The sequence below is a fragment of the Polistes dominula genome, unplaced genomic scaffold (genome assembly GCF_049000335.1).
Source record: "Polistes dominula isolate Pdom_NZ unplaced genomic scaffold, Pdom_raw_medaka contig_68, whole genome shotgun sequence".
Lineage (NCBI taxonomy): Eukaryota > Metazoa > Arthropoda > Insecta > Hymenoptera > Vespidae > Polistes > Polistes dominula.
This window is the reverse complement of record NW_028301034.1, coordinates 1,657,348-1,682,706: the sequence shown is the minus strand read 5'-3', so window position 1 is coordinate 1,682,706 and position 25,359 is coordinate 1,657,348. Positions and strand designations below refer to the sequence as shown.

At 34.1% G+C, this 25,359-nt stretch overlaps 3 long non-coding RNA genes across 18 annotated transcripts; 2 read left to right on the top strand and 1 right to left on the bottom strand.

The window, feature by feature from the left end:
• The first annotated feature begins 5,340 nt into the window (after positions 1–5,340).
• LOC149031869 (uncharacterized) lies at positions 5,341–7,059 on the top strand. The gene is made up of 2 exons (XR_016177257.1): positions 5,341–6,522; positions 6,670–7,059. It is a non-coding gene; the product is annotated as an uncharacterized LOC149031869 (long non-coding RNA).
• LOC107073761 (uncharacterized) lies at positions 6,748–15,100 on the bottom strand. Of its 16 annotated transcripts, XR_016177250.1 has the most exons (16): positions 14,970–15,099; positions 14,720–14,873; positions 14,331–14,567; positions 13,837–14,256; positions 13,457–13,699; positions 13,207–13,360; positions 12,818–13,054; positions 12,322–12,743; positions 11,946–12,232; positions 10,812–11,857; positions 9,174–10,737; positions 9,008–9,094; positions 8,817–8,903; positions 8,662–8,737; positions 7,472–8,551; positions 7,250–7,364 (listed from the first exon to the last, which is right to left on the bottom strand). It is a non-coding gene; the product is annotated as an uncharacterized LOC107073761 (long non-coding RNA). The 16 variants fall into 16 exon arrangements; XR_016177246.1 differs by adding an exon at positions 6,748–7,126 and having other exon boundaries at positions 7,188–7,364; positions 7,472–8,903; XR_016177251.1 differs by adding an exon at positions 6,748–7,126 and having other exon boundaries at positions 7,238–7,364; positions 7,472–8,903.
• Positions 15,101–15,177: 77 nt separating this feature from the next.
• LOC107073660 (uncharacterized) lies at positions 15,178–19,099 on the top strand. Its single transcript, XR_016177258.1, has 3 exons — positions 15,178–15,288; positions 15,373–15,657; positions 16,104–19,099. It is a non-coding gene; the product is annotated as an uncharacterized LOC107073660 (long non-coding RNA).
• The last annotated feature ends 6,260 nt before the right edge of the window (positions 19,100–25,359 follow it).

Sequence of the window (25,359 nt, the reverse complement as noted above, 5' to 3'; positions counted from 1 at the left end):
CAACCTGACGCAACCCTGACGCAACCTGACGCAACCCTGACGCAACCCTGACGCAACCCTGACGCAGCCTGACGCCTGGCCACTGTACGCGACCCTGACGCAACCTGACGCAACCTGACGCAACCCTGACGCAACCCTGACGCAACCCTGACGCAAGCCCTGACGCAACCCTGACGCAACCCTGACGCAACCCCTGACGCAACCCTGACGCAACCCTGACGCAACCCTGACGCAACCCTGACGCAACCCTGACGCAACCCCGAACGCAACCCTGACGCAACCCTGACGCAACCCTGACGCAACCTGGCTGACGCAACCCTGACGCAACCCTGACGCAACCCTGACGCAACCCTGACGCAACCTGACCAGCAGACCCAACCTGACGCAACCCTGACGCAACCCTGACGCAACCCTGACGCAACCCTGACGCAACCCTGACGCAACCCTGACGCAACCCTGACGCAACCCTGACGCAACCCTGACGCAACCCTGACGCAACCCTGACGCAACCCTGACGCAACCCTGACGCAACCCTGACGCAACCCTGACGCAACCCTGACGCAACCCTGGCACAACCCTGACGCAACCCTGACGCAACCCTGACGCAACCCTGACGCAACCCTGACGCAACCTGACGCAACCCTGACGCAACCCTGACGCAACCCTGACGCAACCCTGACGCAACCCTGACGCAACCCTGACGCAACCCTGACGCAACCCTGACGCAACCCTGACGCAACCCTGACGCAACCCTGACGCAACCCTGACGCAACCCTGACGCAACCGACCCCTGACGCAACCCTGACGCAACCCTGACGCAACCCTGACGCAACCCTGACGCAACCCTGACGCAACCCTGACGCAACCCTGACGCAACCCTGACGCAACCTGACGCAACCCTGACGCAACCCTGACGCAACCCTGACGCAACCCTGACGCAACCCTGACGCAACCCTGACGCAACCCTGACGCAACCTGACGCAACCCTGACGCAACCCTGACACCAACCCTGACGCAACCCTGACGCAACCCTGACGCAACCCTGACGCAACCCTGACGCAACCCTGACGCAACCCTGACGCAACCCTGACGCAACCTGACGCAACCCTGACGCAACCCTGACGCAACCCTGACGCAACCCTGACGCAACCCTGACGCAACCCTGACGCAACCCTGACGCAACCCTGACGCAACCCTGACGCAACCCTGACGCAACCCTGACGCAACCCTGACGCAACCCTGACGCAACCCTGACGCAACCCTGACGCAACCCTGACGCAACCCTGACGCAACCCTGACGCAACCCTGACGCAACCCTGACGCAACCCTGACGCAACCCTGACGCAACCCTGACGCAACCCTGACGCAACCCTGACGCAACCCTGACGCAACCCTGACGCAACCCTGACGCAACCCTGACGCAACCCTGACGCAACCCTGACGCAACCCCTGACGCAACCCTGACGCAACCCTGACGCAACCCTGACGCAACCCTGACGCAACCCTGACGCAACCCTGACGCAACCCTGACGCAACCCTGACGCAACCCTGACGCAACCCTGACGCAACCCTGACGCAACCCCTGACGCAACCCTGACGCAACCCTGACGCAACCCTGACGCAACCCTGACGCAACCTGACGCAACCCTGACGCAACCCTGACGCAACCCTGACGCAACCCTGACGCAACCCTGACGCAACCCTGACGCAACCCTGACGCAACCCTGACGCAACCCTGACGCAACCCTGACGCAACCCTGACGCAACCCTGACGCAACCCTGACGCAACCCTGACGCAACCCTGACGCAACCCTGACGCAACCCTGACGCAACCCTGACGCAACCCTGACGCAACCCTGACGCAACCCTGACGCAACCCTGACGCAACCCTGACGCAACCCTGACGCAACCCTGACGCAACCCTGACGCAACCCTGACGCAACCCTGACGCAACCCTGACGCAACCCTGACGCAACCCTGACGCAACCCTGACGCAACCCTGACGCAACCCTGACGCAACCCTGACGCAACCCTGACGCAACCCTGACGCAACCCTGACGCAACCCTGACGCAACCTGACGCAACCCTGACGCAACCCTGACGCAACCCTGACGCAACCCTGACGCAACCCTGACGCAACCCTGACGCAACCCTGACGCAACCCTGACGCAACCCTGACGCAACCCTGACGCAACCCTGACGCAACCCTGACGCCAACCCTGACGCAACCCTGACGCAACCCTGACGCAACCCTGACGCAACCCTGACGCAACCCTGACGCAACCCTGACGCAACCCTGACGCAACCCTGACGCAACCCTGACGCAACCCTGACGCAACCCTGACGCAACCCTGACGCAACCCTGACGCAACCCTGACGCAACCCTGACGCAACCCTGACGCAACCCTGACGCAACCCTGACGCAACCCTGACGCAACCCTGACGCAACCCTGACGCAACCCTGACGCAACCCTGACGCAACCCTGACGCAACCCTGACGCAACCCTGACGCAACCCTGACGCAACCCTGACGCAACCCTGACGCAACCCTGACGCAACCCTGACGCAACCCTGACGCAACCCTGACGCAACCCTGACGCAACCCTGACGCAACCCTGACGCAACCCTGACGCAACCCTGACGCAACCCTGACGCAACCCTGACGCAACCCTGACGCAACCCTGACGCAACCCTGACGCAACCCTGACGCAACCCTGACGCAACCCTGACGCAACCCTGACGCAACCCTGACGCAACCCTGACGCAACCCTGACGCAACCCTGACGCAACCCTGACGCAACCCTGACGCAACCCTGACGCAACCCTGACGCAACCCTGACGCAACCCTGACGCAACCCTGACGCAACCCTGACGCAACCCTGACGCAACCCTGACGCAACCCTGACGCAACCCTGACGCAACCCTGACGCAACCCTGACGCAACCCTGACGCAACCCTGACGCAACCCTGACGCAACCCTGACGCAACCCTGACGCAACCCTGACGCAACCCTGACGCAACCCTGACGCAACCCTGACGCAACCCTGACGCAACCCTGACGCAACCCTGACGCAACCCTGACGCAACCCTGACGCAACCCTGACGCAACCCTGACGCAACCCTGACGCAACCCTGACGCAACCCTGACGCAACCCTGACGCAACCCTGACGCAACCCTGACGCAACCCTGACGCAACCCTGACGCAACCCTGACGCAACCCTGACGCAACCCTGACGCAACCCTGACGCAACCCTGACGCAACCCTGACGCAACCCTGACGCAACCCTGACGCAACCCTGACGCAACCCTGACGCAACCCTGACGCAACCCTGACGCAACCCTGACGCAACCCTGACGCAACCCTGACGCAACCCTGACGCAACCCTGACGCAACCCTGACGCAACCCTGACGCAACCCTGACGCAACCCTGACGCAACCCTGACGCAACCCTGACGCAACCCTGACGCAACCCTGACGCAACCCTGACGCAACCCTGACGCAACCCTGACGCAACCCTGACGCAACCCTGACGCAACCCTGACGCAACCCTGACGCAACCCTGACGCAACCCTGACGCAACCCTGACGCAACCCTGACGCAACCCTGACGCAACCCTGACGCAACCCTGACGCAACCCTGACGCAACCCTGACGCAACCCTGACGCAACCCTGACGCAACCCTGACGCAACCCTGACGCAACCCTGACGCAACCCTGACGCAACCCTGACGCAACCCTGACGCAACCCTGACGCAACCCTGACGCAACCCTGACGCAACCCTGACGCAACCCTGACGCAACCCTGACGCAACCCTGACGCAACCCTGACGCAACCCTGACGCAACCCTGACGCAACCCTGACGCAACCCTGACGCAACCCTGACGCAACCCTGACGCAACCCTGACGCAACCCTGACGCAACCCTGACGCAACCCTGACGCAACCCTGACGCAACCCTGACGCAACCCTGACGCAACCCTGACGCAACCCTGACGCAACCCTGACGCAACCCTGACGCAACCCTTACACAAACTCTGACTAAACCCTTACACAAACTCTGACTAAACCCTTACACAAACTCTGACTAAACCCTTACACAAACTCTGACTAAAAAAAAAAAAAAAAAAAAAAAAAAAAAAAAAAAAAAAAAAAAAAAAAAAAAAAAAAAAAAACAAACACACAAACTTTGAATCTATTTAAAAAAACCAAACACACAAACTTTGAATCTACACAAAAAAAAACACACAAACTTTGAATCTACCATAAAAAAAAAAAACACACAAATTTTGAAAAAACCCAAAAAAGCATATACACAAACTCTTAAAAAACCCAAAAAAACATATACACAAATACTTAGAAAAACGAAAAAAAACATATACACAAACTCCTAAAAAACCCCAAAAAAACATACACAAACTCTTAAAAACCCAAAAAAACATATACACAAACTCTTAAAAAACCCAAAAAAACATATACACAAACTCTTAAAAAACCCAAAAAAACATATACACAAACTCTTAAAAAACCACAAAAAAACAAATACACAAACTTTTAAAATACCCAAAAAAACATATACACAAACTCTTAAAAAACTTAAAAAAACATATACACAAACTCTTAAAAACCCAAAAAAACATATACACAAACTCTGAAAAAACCCAAAAAAACATATACACAAACTCTGAAAAAAACCCAAAAAAACATATACACAAACTTTTAAAATACCAAAAAAAACATATACACAAACTTTTAAAATACCCAAAAAAACATATACACAAACTCTTAAAAAACCACAAAAAAACAAATACACAAACTTTTAAAATACCCAAAAAAACATATACACAAACTCTTAAAAAACCACAAAAAAACAAATACAAAAACTCTTAAAAAACCCAAAAAAACATATAAACAAACTCTTAAAAACCCAAAAAAACATATACACAAACTCTGAAAAAACCCAAAAAAACATATACACAAACTCTGAAAAAAACCCAAAAAAACATATACACAAACTTTTAAAATACCAAAAAAAACATATACACAAACTTTTAAAATACCCAAAAAAACATATACACAAACTCTTAAAATACCCAAAAAAAACATATACACAAACTCTTAAAATACCCAAAAAAACATATACACAAACTTTTAAAATACCCAAAAAAACATATACACAAACTCTTAAAATACCCAAAAAAAACATATACACAAACTCTTAAAATACCCAAAAAAACATATACACAAATTCTAACTACACCCAAAAAAAAACAAACACACAAACTCCTAATAAACCCAATAAAAAAAAAAAAAATAAATAATTAAATTGATACACACATACTGACTTAACCCTCGCGCGCGTGAATATTAACACGCACACACACATAATGAACGAACCCCTGCGCGTGACCTTGACCCACATAATGAATTAAACTCGCGCGCGACCTTGCCCTGGATGTCCTTGACCTTCGATGACCTTGACCTGTAAAATCGGCTACAGGCACGGCCTCACGATTGATTGCCACCCCATTAACTAGAGACCAGGCCCCCTCTAATACTAGAAGACCCCCAATTTTCTTATTCTAATTCTTTACTACTACTACTACTATTATTTCATGCTTCTACTATTTCATACTTCTACTACTACTACTATTTCATGCTTCTACTACTACTACTACTATTTCAAGCTACTACTACATGCAACTACTACTACTACTCCTCATCATCCCATTTTCCAAAGGCTGTCATTCTCAGGAGCAAGCTGAATACAACGCTCAGGCCTAAGCGTGTATTGCAACCTGCTCCTGAGCGCAGCCACAGGAGTACTCTGCTTCTGCAGAGTCGGGGCCGCACCCCGATGCGTTGAAATACATGCGCTTTGCACCTCCCTTTATACTTTATTGGCAAGCCCAACGCTACCGAGTTCAAGACGCCATCTCGTAATTATATATGCAAATGAACTGTACAGCTGACATACATCAAGTTGTAATGGCTTCTCCCTCTTGTCAATCTCGCATGACATCCATTACTTTACTTTAAAATAACATTGCCTTTTATTTTTTTTTTATTCTATCTTATTATATACACAAGTGCAAATATTCTTGTTGATGTTTTTGTTTAAAATCTTTTATAAACTAATGTGCAGTGCTCGTCTATTTATTGTAATATAGTAAAATCTATTATGTGCAATGATTTATTTCTTCTTGAAAGTAACATAACCACGAGACGTGCCAATTTTATCTTTCTAACGTGATATAGCCTCTTAAAAAAATTAATAATTTTCATTATACGTTATTACACATATATGTCTACAAGTAAAGTGGTATTTTTCTTATGCTAACATATCCATACTTAGTGAAATGATTTGTGCTATTTTAATTACATATAACCTCTCTCTCAAGTGCAATGGTTTTCTATTTAACTTTTTACATAACCTTTAGTGCAATGCTTATTAAATTAACACGTTCCGTTCATTATATGTACAACTCACGTGGTTATTACATAATTATTTAATATGCTAAAAGGTTTGTGTTTATAATAAATTCAATTCTCTATTAAAATGTTTATGCATTAAAAAAAAATTCCTTATACGACAAAAAACACATAAATTTGTTTCATAATTAAATTTTACAATAATTAATAATGACATATAATGGTTGATTTCATTAAAGGAACATTTCAATAGCTTGGATGATAGGATAGGTGACAAAAAAGAAATAAAATTTGACACGAAACGTGGTAATCCAAAGTAACCTCAAGTGTGCAATGGTATACTTTGTAAGTCGACAAGTAACCTTCTTTAAAGTGCAATGGTATACTTTTCCTGTCGACCTGTCCACCTGTACAGTGCAATAATATTCTTTTTACATTTACATAATAATAGTAAGTACAATGATATTCTTCTTAAGTTAACATAATAATACTAATAATAATAGTAAGTACAATGGTTTTCTTTTGTAGATCACAAACACAAATCCAATGGTTTTCTTCTTAAGCAGATATCTAACATCAAGTTAAATGGATTTCTTATTAAGGAAATATCAAACGTCAAGTCCAATGGTTTTTTTTCTTCACAAGATATCAAACATCAAGTCCAATGGGTTTCTTCTTAAGGTGATTTGGTGATCACTGCAAAAAAAGAGAAGAGAATAAGAAAATAATTATTATAAATAAAAACAATATTATTCACTTAATTATGATTGCATCACTGTAAGAAATTTTGTTAATTAAATACTTTACACTTTACTACACAATACTTTACACAAAAGTACAATGTGACAGCAGGTAGCCATCTTGAATTTGTCCTAGAGATGTGTTTTCTTTCGTCGTCTAGATGGCGATACATATTCTCTCTACCAGTCGGTAACTAAAGTAAAAATTTATGTAAACTTATACAAACATTAATTATATTATATTAATTCACGTTTTATATGACAAAAATAAATGTATTTTAAACAATATTATAATACTTACTTCTTTAAACAACATCCTATTTTCATTATAAAATACATGATGGTATTTCTACAAAAAAAAACACAAATGAATTCATACAAATATATACATTTTTATGCTCTTAGTCTATTCCCAATAAAATAAGTGTACATTAATAAATTTAGTACATATAGTAAGAACTGCAAACATTAGAATGTTATTAACCATTTCTTTTCTTAATTTGTGATAACTAGGAAACATTTTTTCTATCTAATATTCTTTTCATAAAATATTACTACTCTATATATGGTTTGCTTCTAGTGCAAGTATAAACAGTGACATAACCACAACTGCAATGATTTTCTATTTCAGTTAACATAACTTCAAATTCAATGCTATTCTAAACTTTCTATTTCAAAAATATTTCATTAATATGCTAAAATGTATATATGTTAATAATAAATTCAATTGTCTACTAAAATATTTCTATTAAAATGTTCATGCATTATAAATAAAAAAAAAATACCTTATACGACCAAAAAAAAACATATAAGTTTCTTAACTTGTAACATTTACAATAATTAATACTTACATGTAATGGTTGATTTTATTAAAGGAAAATTAAATGGCTTGGATGATAGGATAGGTGATAAAAAAGAAATAAAATTTGACACAAAACGTGGTAATCCAAAGTAACCTAAAGTGTGCAATGGTATACTTTGTAAGTCGACAAGTAACCTTTAAAGTGCAATGGTATACTTTTCCTGTCGACCTGTCCACCTGTAGAGAGTGCAATAATATTCTTTTTACATTTACATAATAATAGTAAGTACAATGATATTCTTCTTAAGTTAACATAATAATACTAATAATAATAATAAGTACAATAGTTTTCTTTTGTAGATCACAAACACAAATCCAATGGTTAACTTCTTAAGCATTGATATCTAACATCAAGTCCAATGGTTTTTTTTCTTCACAAGATATCACACATCAAGTCCAATGGTTTTTTTTTCTTCACAAGATATCACACATCAAGTCCAATGGTTTTTTTTCTTCACAAGATATCACTCATCAAGTCCAATGGTTTTCTTCTTAAGCTGAATTGCCGAGCACTAATCACTAAAAAAAAAGAATAGAATATGAACACTGAATTATTATTGTAAATAAAAACAATATTATTCACTTAATTAAAGCATCACTATTGAATTTTTGTTAATTAAATACTTAACTTTATTGCACGTGGCAGTACACGACACGGCAGGCGGCCATCTTGATTGTGTCCAAGCGCGATGTATTTTCTTTCGTCTAGATGAAGAAACATATTGTACTTGTCGGTAAGTGAATTAAATATTTCCATCATTTGATGATAACAGCATAATTTTACCAGTCGGTACAAAGAAGTAATAGCTAGTACCGCTGCTAGATGGCGATACATATTCTCTTTACCAGTCGGTGATAAAAGACTAATTTCCTAATAAACATTTTTATTAATTGATTAAAAAGTTAATAAAATCCCAATCATTTATACTATATGATAACAAAATAAATGTATTTGAATAATTTTATAATATTTACCTCTTTACATATTTTTGTCTAGATTAGTTTTTAATAATAGCATCTGCATATTCTTTTTCCATAATAATAGTAATGAAATGAAATTCCCTGCAAAAGAAGATATTTATTAACAAATACATCAATTTTTCTTATCAGCCATTAAAAAAAAAGTATTATCTTCTATTACCGTGTGTACGTAAAACTTGAAAAAAAATTTTGACATGAATTGAATGTCGGAAATATAATAATGTATTTGCCACGTGTGTTATCCATATATCTTGTGATGATAATTAGAAAGATATACATTTCTTCTCGTATTCTTTTGATAAAATATTACACTATATACATATATTATTTTCTTGCAGTGCAAGTATGATAAGAACACAGAGTGCATTAAACTGGAATTGCGTGCAGCAGAATTGAAGTGATGGTTAAAAAATCCCTCATGACTGTATGGGATATTTGGTTATGGATGGAGTCATAGGATTGCGTGGAAAGTTGAAGTGATGGTTAAAGAAAAACCCTCATGATCGTGTGGATTCTCTCCTTTTGAATGGTGTCATTGGTGTGCGTGGAAAGTTGGTGTGATGGAATTGCATGTAAAGTTGTTTTGCTAAGAAAAGGGACAGAAATGTTTAGATAATGCATAAAGTTAAGAGACAAACTAATCCACACATATATTTTAATAATTAGTAAAATTTCGTATAACAAAATACATATAGATGTACCTTAGTAGTAACTAATATTTGTTAAAATAAATTGATATAATGAGAACATCCTGAATTCATCTATATATACTCGGATTTAATAAAGAAAATTATTTTCCTTTGGTTATGACGTAATACTATTGTACCACACACCAATACATCCCATTTGTAACTATTTTCATCCAGAATTGGCAATCACTAATCACTAAAAAGAGAAGAGAATATGAAAAGAATTATTCTAAATACAAAATATTATTCTTTTGATTATGATTGCATCACTATTGCATTTCTTTAATTAAATATTTAATAGTGCACGTGGTAGTACACGACACGGCAGCCATCTTGATTTTTTCCTCAGCAATGTGTTGCCCGCGAAAATTCAAATAATAAAAAATGTTTTTTTATCATTAATCCGTAACCACAAAATTAATAATAATAATAATAATAATAATAATAATACTTTTATTATCTGAAACAATATTTATTTTGCAAGTGTGTTTATGTAATCTTTTAAAAATAATTCATAAATATGTCACTTTTTTTGTTGTTCAGTTAATAAAAGTCGATTACTGTAACATGAATTACTACTACTACATATAATTGTACATGCATCGAAATATTTTGTAATATAATAATTAATTTTCCATGAAATTATACTCTTATGGTCACGCAAGAGAATTGAAATATGTATGTGTATATATAGAGTATATATTAATGATGATGCTGCTGCTGCTGATGATGATGATCTAACATAAAAGACACAGTCGAGGCAAATTCCTTTCTGATTTTACATTTTCTTTGATCCAATTAATCACCCCGTTCATTTATATAAAATTATATGTCGATACAGTCGACGATGATAAGTCGCAGCACAACAGTTTATACAAGAAATCCTTTTTTGTGTATGTGCATGTGTATTATTGTGGGGTGCAAAATAGACATATAAGTGTTTAAAATAATAATGTTAGTTGCAGTATTGTTGGATTCTTCTTATCAATCTTGATAATAATGAGTAGGCATTTCTAGTCAAATTATTTACCTATCCTGTTAAATGAATCAGTTTATCAATCAGTTTGATATAGGTTTGTTTTTTACAAATGCAAGATTGCAATGCTTACCTTTTCACAAATTCTTCTCTTGATTATTCTTTGTTAGTGCACCTACATTCTATTTACATAATATTATAGAATAAAACTCTTGTTCGGATGACATAATTAATGCAAATCTTCTAATCGTTAGCCGTAAGAAAATGAAATATATATCCATTGATCCCATGGTGTAATGGACTCCTCTTCTTTTGAGTATAACGTTCTTGGATTGGAATTAAAAATATTGATCTGCATATTTATCTAAAAATATTTTAAAAGGTACATTATTTATGTAGCAAAAAAAATTATCATGTTATCTTTGAATTGACAGAACCTTTCAAGTGCAATGGTTTTCTTTTAAAAAAGACATAACCACAACTGCAATGGTGTTCGTCTTAATATCAAATAACCACTAGTCCAATAATTTTCTATTTCAGTTTACATAACTTCAAATGCAATGGTATTCTCTTTAACACGTTCCATTTAATGCGGATCACAGATGGTACACGTTAATCTTTTTCTTAAGACCACGTGTACCAACAATGTTACACTTACAATTTCACAGAATTATTTAATGTGCTAAAATATATTTTTATAATAAATTCAATTCTCTACTAAAATATTTCTATTAAAATGTTCATGCATTGTACAAAATGCCTTATACGACAAAACACATAAGTTTGTTTAATTATCACATTAAAAATAATTAATAATTACATGTAATGGTTGTTTTTGTTAATGCAAAATTAAATGGCTTGGATGATAGGACAGGAAAAAAAACTTGCTACGGAACGTGTTAATCTGAAGTAACCTCAAGTGCAATGGTTTACTTTTTAAATCGACATAACCTCTAGAGTGCAATGGTATTCTTTTTAAGTCGACATAACCTCTAGAGTGCAATGGTATTCTTTTTGAGTTTACATAATAATAAATACAATGGTTTTCTTTTTTGATCACAACCACAAGTGCAATGGTTTTCTTCTTAAGCTGTTTAAACATCAAGTGCAATGGTTTTCTTCTTAAGCTGTCCAACCATCAAGTGCAATTTTTTTCTTCTTAAGCTGAATTGCCGATTACTAAAAAAACAATATGAACTGAATTAATACAAATACAATATATATTACATTTATTATTGCATCACTAATAATTTCATTAATTAAATACTTTATACTGCACGTGGACTGCTTTGCGGTATTCAAAGTACATTGACAGGTAGCCATCTTGATTTTGTCCTACCAATGTGTTGTCTTTTGTCTAGATGGCGAAACATATTCTACTAGTCGATAAAACATAGTAACATTCACTTCCGCTAGATGGCAGCCTAAATTTACTAGTCGGTACAGTGAAGTAATATCTAGTACCGATAGATGGCGAAACATATGTTACCAGTCGGTAATAAAATACAGATTTCCCTACATATTTTTATTAACTTATTGAAAATTTAATGCAACCTAAATCATTTTTAAAAAGGATAAAAATAAGTGTATTTTAATAGTATTATAGCATTTACTTCTTCTTCAAACAAAATTATTATAATTACCTTTAAACATATTATTGTCTAGATTATTTGTAGTCAGAGCAGCTGCATTCTTTTCGCATAATAATTCACATGAAGATCTTTGCAAAGAAGATAATTATTAACAAATACATCAACTTTTCTTGTCAGTCAATGAACAAAACATATTTTCTATTACCTTGTACAAAACTTTGTAAAAGATTTTGTTCTATAATAGAGTTACCTTACATAATGTATTTGCCATTTGATTTCTTACTTCGTGATAACTAGGATATATTTCCTCTAGTATTCTTTTGACAGAATACTACTGCATATGATTTTCTCCCAGTGCAAGTATAATAAGAACAGTGCAATCAAAAATCTTTCATATTTGCAGTATTGTTGGATTCTTCTTATCAATCTTGATAATAATGAGTAGACACTTCCAGTCAAATTATTTACCTTTCCTGTGGAATGATTTTGTTTATCAATCAGTTTGATATAGGTTTGTTTTTTACAAATACAAGATTGCAATGCTTACCTTGTGACACATTCTTGTCTTGATTATTCTTTGTTACTGCAACTGCATTCTATTTACCATATATTATAGAATAAAACTCTTGTTCGGATGACATAATCAATACAAATCTTCTAATCGTTAGCCGTAAGAAAATGAAATATATATCTCCATTGATTGAATGGTGTAATGAATTCTTCTTCTCGTGAGTATGCATAATGTTCTTGGATTGGAATTAAAAATATAGATCTGCATGCTGATCTAAAAATATTTTTAAAAGTAGTTTATATATATATCAAAATAAGTTTGAAGAGAGAGAATGTTTAGATAATGCATAAAGTTAAAAGACAAAATAATCCATATATTTTAATAATTAGTAGAATTTCGTATAACAAAATATATACTTTACTTACTAGTATTTGTTATAATAATTTGATTATAAGAACGTCTGGAATTCATCTGCTTTCTGAGATTTAATAAAGAAAATTATTTTTCTTAGGTTATGACATAACACTGTCCCACAGCAATACATCCAATTTAATTATTTTCATCCAGAATTGGCGATCACTAAAGAAAGAATTTGAAACAAATTATTATAAATAAAAAATATTATTCAATTGATTATTGCATCACTCTAAGGATTTTTTTAATTAAATACTTTACACTGCACATAGCCTGTATTTACGGTTTTCAAATTACATTGACAGGTAGCCATCTTGATTTTATCCTAGTGTTGTTTTATCTTTTGTCTAGATGGCGAAACATATTCTACTAGTCGATAAGACATAGTAACATTTGCTTCCGCTAGATAGCAGTCTAATGTTACTAGTCGGTACAATGAAGTAATATCTAGTACCGATAGGTGGCGATACAGATTTTACCAGTCGGTAATAAAATATAGATTACCTTACACACACACAATATGTTTTTATTAATAGATTAAAAATAAATGCAACTCCCCAATCAATTTTTATATGATAAAAGTAAGTGTATTTTAATAGTATTATTGTTACTTCTTCTTCAAACAAAATTATTATATTTACCTTTAAACATATTATTGTTTAGATTATTTTTAGTCATAGCAGCTGCATTCTTTTCGCATAATAATTCACATGGAGATCTTTGCAAAGAAGATATTAATTAACAAATACATCAATTTTTCTTGTCAGTTAATAAAAAAATAATATCTTCTATTACTGTGTATAAAACTTGATAAAGATTTTGGCATGAATAGAATCTCCTAATATAATGAATGTGCCATTTGTTTTCCTAATTTGTGATAACTAGGATACATTTCTTTTGGTATTCTTTTAATAGAACATAACTGCACATGATTTCTTCCCAATGTAAGTATAATAAGAACAGTTCATTTAAAAATCTTTCATAGTTGCAGTATTGTTGGATTCTTCTTATCAATCTTGATAATAATGAGTAGACACTTCCAGTCAAATTATTTACCTTTCCTGTGGAATGATTTTGTTTATCAATCAGTTTGATATAGGTTTGTTTTTTACAAATACAAGATTGCAATGCTTACCTTGTGACACATTCTTGTCTTGATTATTCTTTGTTACTGCAACTGCATTCTGTTTACCTAATATTATAGAATAAAACTCTTGTTCGGATGACATAATCAATACAAATCTTCTAATCGTTAGCCGTAAGAAAATGAAATATATATCTCCATTGATTGAATGGTGTAATGAATTCTTCTTCTCGTGAGTATGCATAATGTTCTTGGATTGAAATTAAAAATATAGATCTGCATGCTGATCTAAAAATATTTTTAAAAGTAGTTTATATATATATCAAAATAAGTTTGAAGAGAGAGAATGTTTAGATAAGGCATAAAGTTAAAAGACAAAATAATCCATATATTTTAATAATTAGTAGAATTTCGTATAACAAAATTTATACTTTACTTACTAGTATTTGTTATAATAATTTGATAAAAAGAACGTCTGGAATTCATCTGCTTTCTGGGATTTAATAAAGAAAATTATTTTTCTTAGGTTATGACATAACACTGTCACACAGCACTTTATCCAGTTTAATTATTTTCATCCAGAATTGGCGATCACTAAATAAAGAATATGAAACGAATTATTATAAATAAAAAATATTATTCACTTAATTATTGCATCACTAAAAGGATTTTTTTAATTAAATACTTTACACTGCACATAGCCTGTATTTACGGTTTTCAAATTACATTGACAGGTAGCCATCTTGATTTTATCCTAGTGTTGTTTTATCTTTTGTCTAGATGGCGAAACATATTCTACTAGTCGATAAGACATAGTAACATTTGCTTCCGCTAGATAGCAGTCTAATGTTACTAGTCGGTACAATGAAGTAATATCTAGTACCGATAGATGGCAATACACATTTTAGCAGTCGGTAATAAAATATAGATTACCCACAAACACACAATATGTTTTTAATAATTGATTAAAAATAAATGCAACGCACAAATCAATTTTTACATGATAAAAGTAAGTTTATTTTAATAGTAATATAATATTTACCTCTTCTTCTAACAAAATTATTATATTTGCCTCTAACATATTATTGTCTAGTTTTTTTTTTAGTCAGAACAGCTGCATTCTATTTGCATAATAATTCACATGGAATTCTTTGCAAGGAAGATATTAATTTATATAAATACATAAATTTTTCTTGGCAGTCGATGAACAATAATATTTTCCATCTTTGTTCAGAAAACCTGGTAAAAGATTTTGTACAAGAACAGAGTTTCCTAATATATTGTATTTGCCATTTATTTTCTTAATGTGTGATAACTAGGATGCATTCCTTCTGCTAATCTTCTGATAGAATATAACTGCATATGGTTTCTTCCCAATGTAAGTATAATAAGAACAGTGCATTCAAAAATCTTACATAGTTGCAGTATTGTTGGATTCTTCTTATCATTCTTGATAATAATGAGTAGATACTTCCAGTTTATTTTCTCTGTTGTATGAATTAGTTTACAAATCAGTTGAATAAAGGTTTGGGTTTGTTTTTTACTACCTACGAACTTTTCAGAAATAATCTACCATACAAACTTTTTAGAAATACCCTACCCTACGAACATTTCAGAAATACAAACCCTACGAACTGTATTTCTGTATAGTATTTCTGAAAAGTTCGCAGGGTGGGTATTTCTGAAAAGTCCGTAGGGTGGGTATTCTTGGAAAGTTGGTAGGTCTTCTTGGAAGGTTGGTGGGTATTCTTGGTAGGTTGGTATGGTCACGGTTTCTTGACCCTTAAAGCAATATTGCACAATTATATACTATTTTCTGTTTAGGTACGAAACCAAATTGAAGACAGTCAACTGAAAAACCAGAAAAATATATTCATATGAAAATTTTTGAAGTGAAAACTTCTTTAGAATGGGTGTAATTTGGAAAAATGTAACGGTAATTGTAAAAAATGAAGCGGTTGGCCGCTTTGTAATGGAACGGTAGGAGGCTATGAAACGGAAGCGATACTAAATAAGAGGAGAAAAAGAGATAAACATATAGGATTGAGCCTGCGAGAGAATGAGACAGAATATTGCTCTACAGTTTTTCCTATTCTCGGTCTTTGATTCGTGGTCCTCACTCCTGGCTACTAAGCTGCGTATGTGTGTGTGTGTTTATGTCAAACAAAGGCAAGCTTTGTTCGTGGCGTAATGTTGCTACGTCAGAGCGTTGCTATGGTAACCATTAATGGTTTTTCACATGCAACTAAACCGTACTTTGCCCGTTAACAAAAATCTGTGTGTGTGTGTGACGAAGGAACAAGAGCAAGCTTGTTGTATGACGTCACGTTGCTACGTGGAGCGTTACGAGTGAGCGAAAACAAAGCAAGCTGATTGCCGGGCGAGTTCTTGTTTACAAGAAAGAGAGAGAGAGAGAGAGAAAGGGAGAACGATATGTGCGATAAAGAAGTGTGATAAAGCGATAGTATTTAGTTGAATTAGAGCGATATTAAACGACCGATTTTGAGAGTGAATAAGCGTGAAAGTGTGCAGTGAGTGACGATACAATACGAGCAGTTTAGCGTTATAGGTTAATAGCGATTCGTTACGTGCGGTTTAGTGTCTAAGAGTTTTCAAGAAGCAGCGGAAGGAGTTTATCTAATTATTGCGTGTGAATTGTTTTAAACGGATTGTAATTTATTAACTTGTTAAATAAAATGCGTTTGTTTTCTATTTTTTTCGAGTGGTAGCGGCTACGCAAGGAATTCAGATATCCTTAGCCGGATACGTAATAAATGTTTTCCCTACACTGTTATCTGATTACACCTAGTATAATATCGGGAAACAGTCTTCCTTTAAATTTAACTTTATACTGAGACATTGTTTTCTATGCAAATACTTTTATACTATGTTTTATGTATGAATTTCTGAGTGTGGAACAAGCATATATAGGTGGGTGTTTGCGTGAAAGAAAGAGAGAAAGAATGATTGCTTTATTAGAATGCGTGCGTAGCGTAAGGACCGTATGGTGCGTGTGTATGTGTGGGAAAGAAAGAAAGAGATAAGGAATGGTTGCTTTGTCAGGATGCGTGAGTCTAGCGTGAGGATGACGGAACGAGAGGCGACCGTTCATTGTTTGACATACAGCTACTGTTGTGTTTGTTATGTGTATGCGTGTGTGGCGAAGAACAAACATAAGCTTATTGTATGACGCATAATAGCCGCGGTTGGGAGTAGAAGCACCCGGTGTGCATTGTGCATGTGTGCGTGTGTAGCGAAACAAGCGCAAGTTTGTTGTATGACGTCATGATGGCTGAGGGTGGAGTAGAAGCATCCGGCGTGTGTGTGTGTTGTGCGTACGTTTGGAAAAGGAAGAAAGAGATAAGATATGGAAAGTATCGGATGTATGCTTAAAAGAAAGAAAAGCGTGTAAGGTTCTAGGTTGGGTGAGTTGTGTGTGAGTATACGTGTGTAAGACTGATGAGCAACGGATGGAAGGAAAGAACATTCGAGAAAAAGCGTTTTGGAAAATTCCAGAAGGAACTGCGTTACTAAGCGTCGAAGTCCTGTTATGAGGAGAAGAAGGGGTAGACGCAAATAAAAGAAGGTCGAAGGAAGGACAAGGGAGCGAGTTTGCTAGTTTGATTAGTGAGAGTTAGAATAGAAGGTGATAGCGAAAGCGAGTTTTCAGTTAGGATAGAGGGTAATAGTAAGAGAGGATATAGAAGGAGGATGGTATATATATATATATATATATATATATTATATTGAGGAAGTAGAAACATTTGATGTGTTATAATTGTGTGAGTGCGTGAGTGTGTCACAAAGCACTTGACAAAGGAAAGCTCGGCGCGTCGTAGAATGTTGCTTACATCAGAGCAAGGTTCCGCGCGTTGCAAGATGTTATCAGCTTGTTAAAGTTCAAGCTCGGTGCGTGACAGGATGTCGTTTACGTCAGAGCGTTGCTAAGCAGCTCATACAAAGGCAAGCTCGGCACAGCGTTGCTAAGCAGCGAAAACGTATGCAAGCTCGGCGTATAAGGGGAGAGAGCGCGAGCACGTGTGTGTGAGAGAAAGAGTGATAGAGCAATACGTACGATTTGTATTCCTTTTGATTATTTAACAATTATTTTAATATTATATTAAACATTTTTTACAATACAGGACAATTTAACTCTAAAAGTCATCACTGCGCAGGTGTTATAAAAAATTACATGAGAATACAAAAAATACTACAATCAGAACGTTTTAAGCTTAAATTCTCTAAGAAATATTATAGTCGTTTCACACATGCAAGACATTTGAAAAGTTATCTAAGCAACATTCAATAAAAAAATTTTAACAGAGGACTACCCGCCAGTCTGAAGGTGAATTTTGAAGAGGAAGATACATACATCAATAATAATTTCGAGCTTTTCGACAATGATATAAACTCCCTTTGGTTAATTAACAATTATTTTAATATTCTAATAAGCTTTTTTTTACAATACAGGAAAATGTAACTCCTGAATTTACCACTGCGCAGGAGCGATAAAATAATTACAACAGAATACAAAAAAAGAAATATTCTCATCGTTATAATCTAAAATATATTTTATTAAAAGGGTTATCAACGTTATGCACGTGCTCAGCATTCAAAAAGCTATATATATTGTTAATTTCCCGTTAACTTTAAATAATTTTTTAAAATTTAATTTTAACGTACAAATGCATACTACATGCATAATTTTTATATGTGTTTTCATATTTTACTTTCTTTTAGCTTTCTTAACATGGGAAGAGTTATAACACGAATTCACTAATCTTTTAACCTTGTGGCAACTTTTTTTATCTTCTCCATATATGGCGAGGTGAGCATTATTTTTGTTTAATATAAGTATATAAGCATATAGAAATACTACAGAAAGAGTGAGAGAGAAGGAGTGTGAGAGAGAGAGGAAGAATAAGAAAACAATACACTCGACATATAAGTTATTATAAATGTGTATTTTTATTTCCAGGAATTTCTCGAGGAATTTTCTTTGTCGAATTTCCGACGACAAAACGTAAAAAGGCCGATAACATAGGTATAATAGCCGAACGTTCGACACTCCCGAGATCTCCTCTAACAAGGTTACATAATAACGTACCTTATATTCGTCTTCTATCCTTCAACGAGACAACATCTACGAAAATAAAGCGTATTAAATTATTTAATAATTTTATTTCTAACATTATCATTTTGATTTTAATACTTTAGAAAGCTTTTCATTGCATAGAATAGTATAAGAACTGGTTTATTTTTTATGTTACTCTTTATTGAGTTTGCTCTGATACAATTATTGTTTTATTTAGACAACTTTAAAGATTTTTAATTAATATTTATACTAACATTGCATACTTGATATGTAATATTGCAAGCAAATAGTTGCATACTTTGATCAATTTCACAAATATTTAATAACTTTAACTTTTAATTATGTCAACTCTCATAGATTATTAAATTATTTTTTGATATTTACCATTGAATATTTTTGACAAAATATTTAACGGTTTTAATGTGTACCCTGCCTTCAGAAATGATTTACAGGAAATATTATAATATAGTCTCTAGTATGTTTCAGATTTTTTATTTAATTTTATTTTATACATCGTCATCCTAAGGGTAGGGGATACCCTCCTGCAATCATCAAAGAAGATTAAAAGTAAGTATATTTTTCTATCATTCAGACAATATTGAAAAAAAGAATTTTCATAGAGGATAATGTCTCAATCAAAAGGTAAATCTGGAAGAGAAAGGTACATAGATCATATGTAATAAGTTATTAGATAACAATATGCACTTATATTAATTATTTAACAATTATTTTATCATTCTAATGAACGGCTCAGTCTATAAATAAATTTCGAAGAGGAAGGAACTCCGAAAATATATTTCACACTTTTAAACAATTATTAATACTTCTATCGATTAATTAACAATTATTTTAATATTCTAATACACTCTACTTATATTACAGCATAATTTAACACTCGTAGTCATCACTGCGCAGGAACAATAAAATAATTACGTTAGAATAGATAAAATAATAAAATCTGTACGTTATAATATTGAATTTTCTTTATTAGAATTTTAATTACCGTTGCAGAAATAATCAACATAGGAAAAATCATAAACAACTTTCTAATTAATGTTTTGTTTTAGAGAACAATGTGTCAGTTTATAAGTGAATTTCGAAGAGGAAGGTACTCCAATAATTTATCTCGTACTTTTAAACAATAATCGATACTTCTATCAATTAATTAACAATTATATTAATACTCTAATACACTCTACTTATATTACAGCATAATTAAACACTCGAAGTCATCACTGCTCATGAACAATAAAATAATTACATTAGAATAAATAAAATAATAAAATCTGTACGTTATAATATTGAATTTTCTTTATTAGAATTTTAATTACCGTTGCAGAAATAATCAACAGAAGAAAAATTATAAACAACTTTCTAATCAAAGTTTTGTTTTAGAGAACATTGGGTCAGTTTATAAGTGAATTTCGAAGAGGAAGGTACTCCAATAATTTATCTCGTACTTTTAAACAATAATCGATACTTCTATCAATTAATTAACAATTATATTAATACTCTAATACACTCTACTTATTTTACAGGACAATTAAAACGACGAAGAGTCATTACTGCGCAGGTGTGATAAATTAATTCTATTACAATGAATAAAATAATAAAATTTAAACGTTATAATATTATAAATTTTCTTTATTAGGATTATTACTACAGTTGCACACGTGCTCGACATAAAACAAAGTCATATAAACAACTTTCTAATTAATGTTTTGTTTTAGAAAACAATGGGTCAGTCTGCAAGTGAATTTCGAAGGGAAAGGTACTTCGAATATATATTCCGTACTTTTAAACAATATTTGACACTTCTATCGATTAATTAACAATTATTCAAATATTTTAATACACTTTACTTATATTACAGCATAATTTAACACTCGAAGTCATCACTGCGCATGAACAATAAATTAATCACATTAGAATAAAAATAATGTTTAAATCCGAACGTTATAATCTTGAGTTTTCATTATTAGAATTATTATTACCGTTGCAGAAATAATCAACATAAGAAAAATCATAAACAACTTTCTAATCAAAGTTTTGTTTTAGAGAACATTGGGTCAGTTTATAAGTGAATTTCGAAGAGGAAGGTACTCCAATAATTTATCTCGTACTTTTAAACAATAATCGATACTTCTATCAATTAATTAACAATTATAATAATACTCTAATACACTCTACTTATATTACAGCATAATTAAACACTCGAAGTCATCACTGCTCATGAACAATAAAATAATTACATTAGAATAAATAAAATAATAAAATCTGTACGTTATAATATTGAATTTTCTTTATTAGAATTTTAATTACCGTTGCAGAAATAATCAACAGAAGAAAAATTATAAACAACTTTCTAATCAAAGTTTTGTTTTAGAGAACATTGGGTCAGTTTATAAGTGAATTTCGAAGAGGAAGGTACTCCAATAATTTATCTCGTACTTTTAAACAATAATCGATACTTCTATCAATTAATTAACAATTATATTAATACTCTAATACACTCTACTTATTTTACAGGACAATTAAAACGACGAAGAGTCATCACTGCGCAGGTGTGATAAATTAATTCTATTTCAATGAATAAAATAATAAAATTTAAACGTTATAATATTATAAATTTTCTTTATTAGGATTATTACTACAGTTGCACACGTGCTCGACATAAAACAAAGTCATATAAACAATTTTCTAATTAATGTTTTGTTTTAGAAAACAATGGGTCAGTCTGCAAGTGAATTTCGAAGGGAAAGGTACTTCGAATATATATTCCGTACTTTTAAACAATATTTGACACTTCTATCGATTAATTAACAATTATTCAAATATTTTAATACACTTTACTTATATTACAGCATAATTTAACACTCGAAGTCATCACTGCGCATGAACAATAAATTAATCACATTAGAATAAAAATAATGTTTAAATCCGAACGTTATAATCTTGAGTTTTCATTATTAGAATTATTATTACCGTTGCAGAAATAATCAACATAAGAAAAATCATAAACAACTTTCTAATCAAAGTTTTGTTTTAGAGAACATTGGGTCAGTTTATAAGTGAATTTCGAAGAGGAAGGTACTCCAATAATTTATCTCGTACTTTTAAACAATAATCGATACTTCTATCAATTAATTAACAATTATAATAATACTCTAATACACTCTACTTATATTACAGCATAATTAAACACTCGAAGTCATCACTGCTCATGAACAATAAAATAATTACATTAGAATAAATAAAATAATAAAATCTGTACGTTATAATATTGAATTTTCTTTATTAGAATTTTAATTACCGTTGCAGAAATAATCAACATAAGAAAAATTATAAACAACTTTCTAATCAAAGTTTTGTTTTAGAGAACATTGGGTCAGTTTATAAGTGAATTTCGAAGAGGAAGGTACTCCAATAATTTATCTCGTACTTTTAAACAATAATCGATACTTCTATCAATTAATTAACAATTATATTAATACTCTAATACACTCTACTTATATTACAGGACAATTAAAACGACGAAGAGTCATCACTGCGCAGGTGTGATAAATTAATTCTATTACAATGAATAAAATAATAAAATTTAAACGTTATAATATTATAAATTTTCTTTATTAGGATTATTACTACAGTTGCACACGTGCTCGACATAAAACAAAGTCATATAAACAACTTTCTAATTAATGTTTTGTTTTAGAAAACAATGGGTCAGTCTGCAAGTGAATTTCGAAGGGAAAGGTACTTCGAATATATATTCCGTACTTTTAAACAATATTTGACACTTCTATCGATTAATTAACAATTATTCAAATATTTTAATACACTTTACTTATATTACAGCATAATTTAACACTCGAAGTCATCACTGCGCATGAACAATAAATTAATCACATTAGAATAAAAATAATGTTTAAATCCGAACGTTATAATCTTGAGTTTTCATTATTAGAATTATTATTACCGTTGCAGAAATAATCAACATAAGAAAAATCATAAACAACTTTCTAATCAAAGTTTTGTTTTAGAGAACAATGGGTCAGTCTGCAAGTGAATTTCGAAGAGGAAGGTACTCCAATAATATATCTCGTACTTTTAAACAATAATTAATACTTCTATCGATTAATTAACAATTAATATAATATTCTTATACACTGTACTTATATTACAGGACAATTAAACACTCGAAGTCATCACTGCGCAGGAACAATAAAATAATTACGTTAGAATAGATAAAATAATAAAATCTGTACGTTATAATATTGAATTTTCTTTATTAGAATTTTAATTACCGTTGCAGAAATAATCAACATAAGAAAAATCATAAACAACTTTCTAATCAAAGTTTTGTTTTAGAGAACATTGGGTCAGTTTATAAGTGAATTTCGAAGAGGAAGGTACTCCAATAATTTATCTCGTACTTTTAAACAATAATCGATACTTCTATCAATTAATTAACAATTATAATAATACTCTAATACACTCTACTTATATTACAGCATAATTAAACACTCGAAGTCATCACTGCTCATGAACAATAAAATAATTACATTAGAATAAATAAAATAATAAAATCTGTACGTTATAATATTGAATTTTCTTTATTAGAATTTTAATTACCGTTGCAGAAATAATCAACATAAGAAAAATTATAAACAACTTTCTAATCAAAGTTTTGTTTTAGAGAACATTGGGTCAGTTTATAAGTGAATTTCGAAGAGGAAGGTACTCCAATAATTTATCTCGTACTTTTAAACAATAATCGATACTTCTATCAATTAATTAACAATTATATTAATACTCTAATACACTCTACTTATATTACAGGACAATTAAAACGACGAAGAGTCATCACTGCGCAGGTGTGATAAATTAATTCTATTACAATGAATAAAATAATAAAATTTAAACGTTATAATATTATAAATTTTCTTTATTAGGATTATTACTACAGTTGCACACGTGCTCGACATAAAACAAAGTCATATAAACAATTTTCTAATTAATGTTTTGTTTTAGAAAACAATGGGTCAGTCTGCAAGTGAATTTCGAAGGGAAAGGTACTTCGAATATATATTCCGTACTTTTAAACAATATTTGACACTTCTATCGATTAATTAACAATTATTCAAATATTTTAATACACTTTACTTATATTACAGCATAATTCAACACTCGAAGTCATCACTGCGCATGAACAATAAATTAATCACATTAGAATAAAAATAATGTTTAAATCCGAACGTTATAATCTTGAGTTTTCATTATTAGAATTATTATTACCGTTGCAGAAATAATCAACATAAGAAAAATCATAAACAACTTTCTAATCAAAGTTTTGTTTTAGAGAACAATGGGTCAGTCTGCAAGTGAATTTCGAAGAGGAAGGTACTCCAATAATATATCTCGTACTTTTAAACAATAATTAATACTTCTATCGATTAATTAACAATTAATATAATATTCTTATACACTGTACTTATATTACAGGACAATTAAACACTCGAAGTCATCACTGCGCAGGAACAATAAAATAATTACGTTAGAATAGATAAAATAATAAAATCTGTACGTTATAATATTTAATTTTCTTTATTAGAATTTTAATTACCGTTGCAGAAATAATCAACATAAGAAAAATCATAAACAACTTTCTAATCAAAGTTTTGTTTTAGAGAACATTAGGTCAGTTTATAAGTGAATTTCGAAGAGGAAGGTACTCCAATAATTTATCTCGTACTTTTAAACAATAATCGATACTTCTATCAATTAATTAACAATTATAATAATACTCTAATACACTCTACTTATATTACAGCATAATTAAACACTCGAAGTCATCACTGCTCATGAACAATAAAATAATTACATTAGAATAAATAAAATAATAAAATCTGTATGTTATAATATTGAATTTTCTTTATTAGAATTTTAATTACCGTTGCAGAAATAATCAACATAAGAAAAATCATA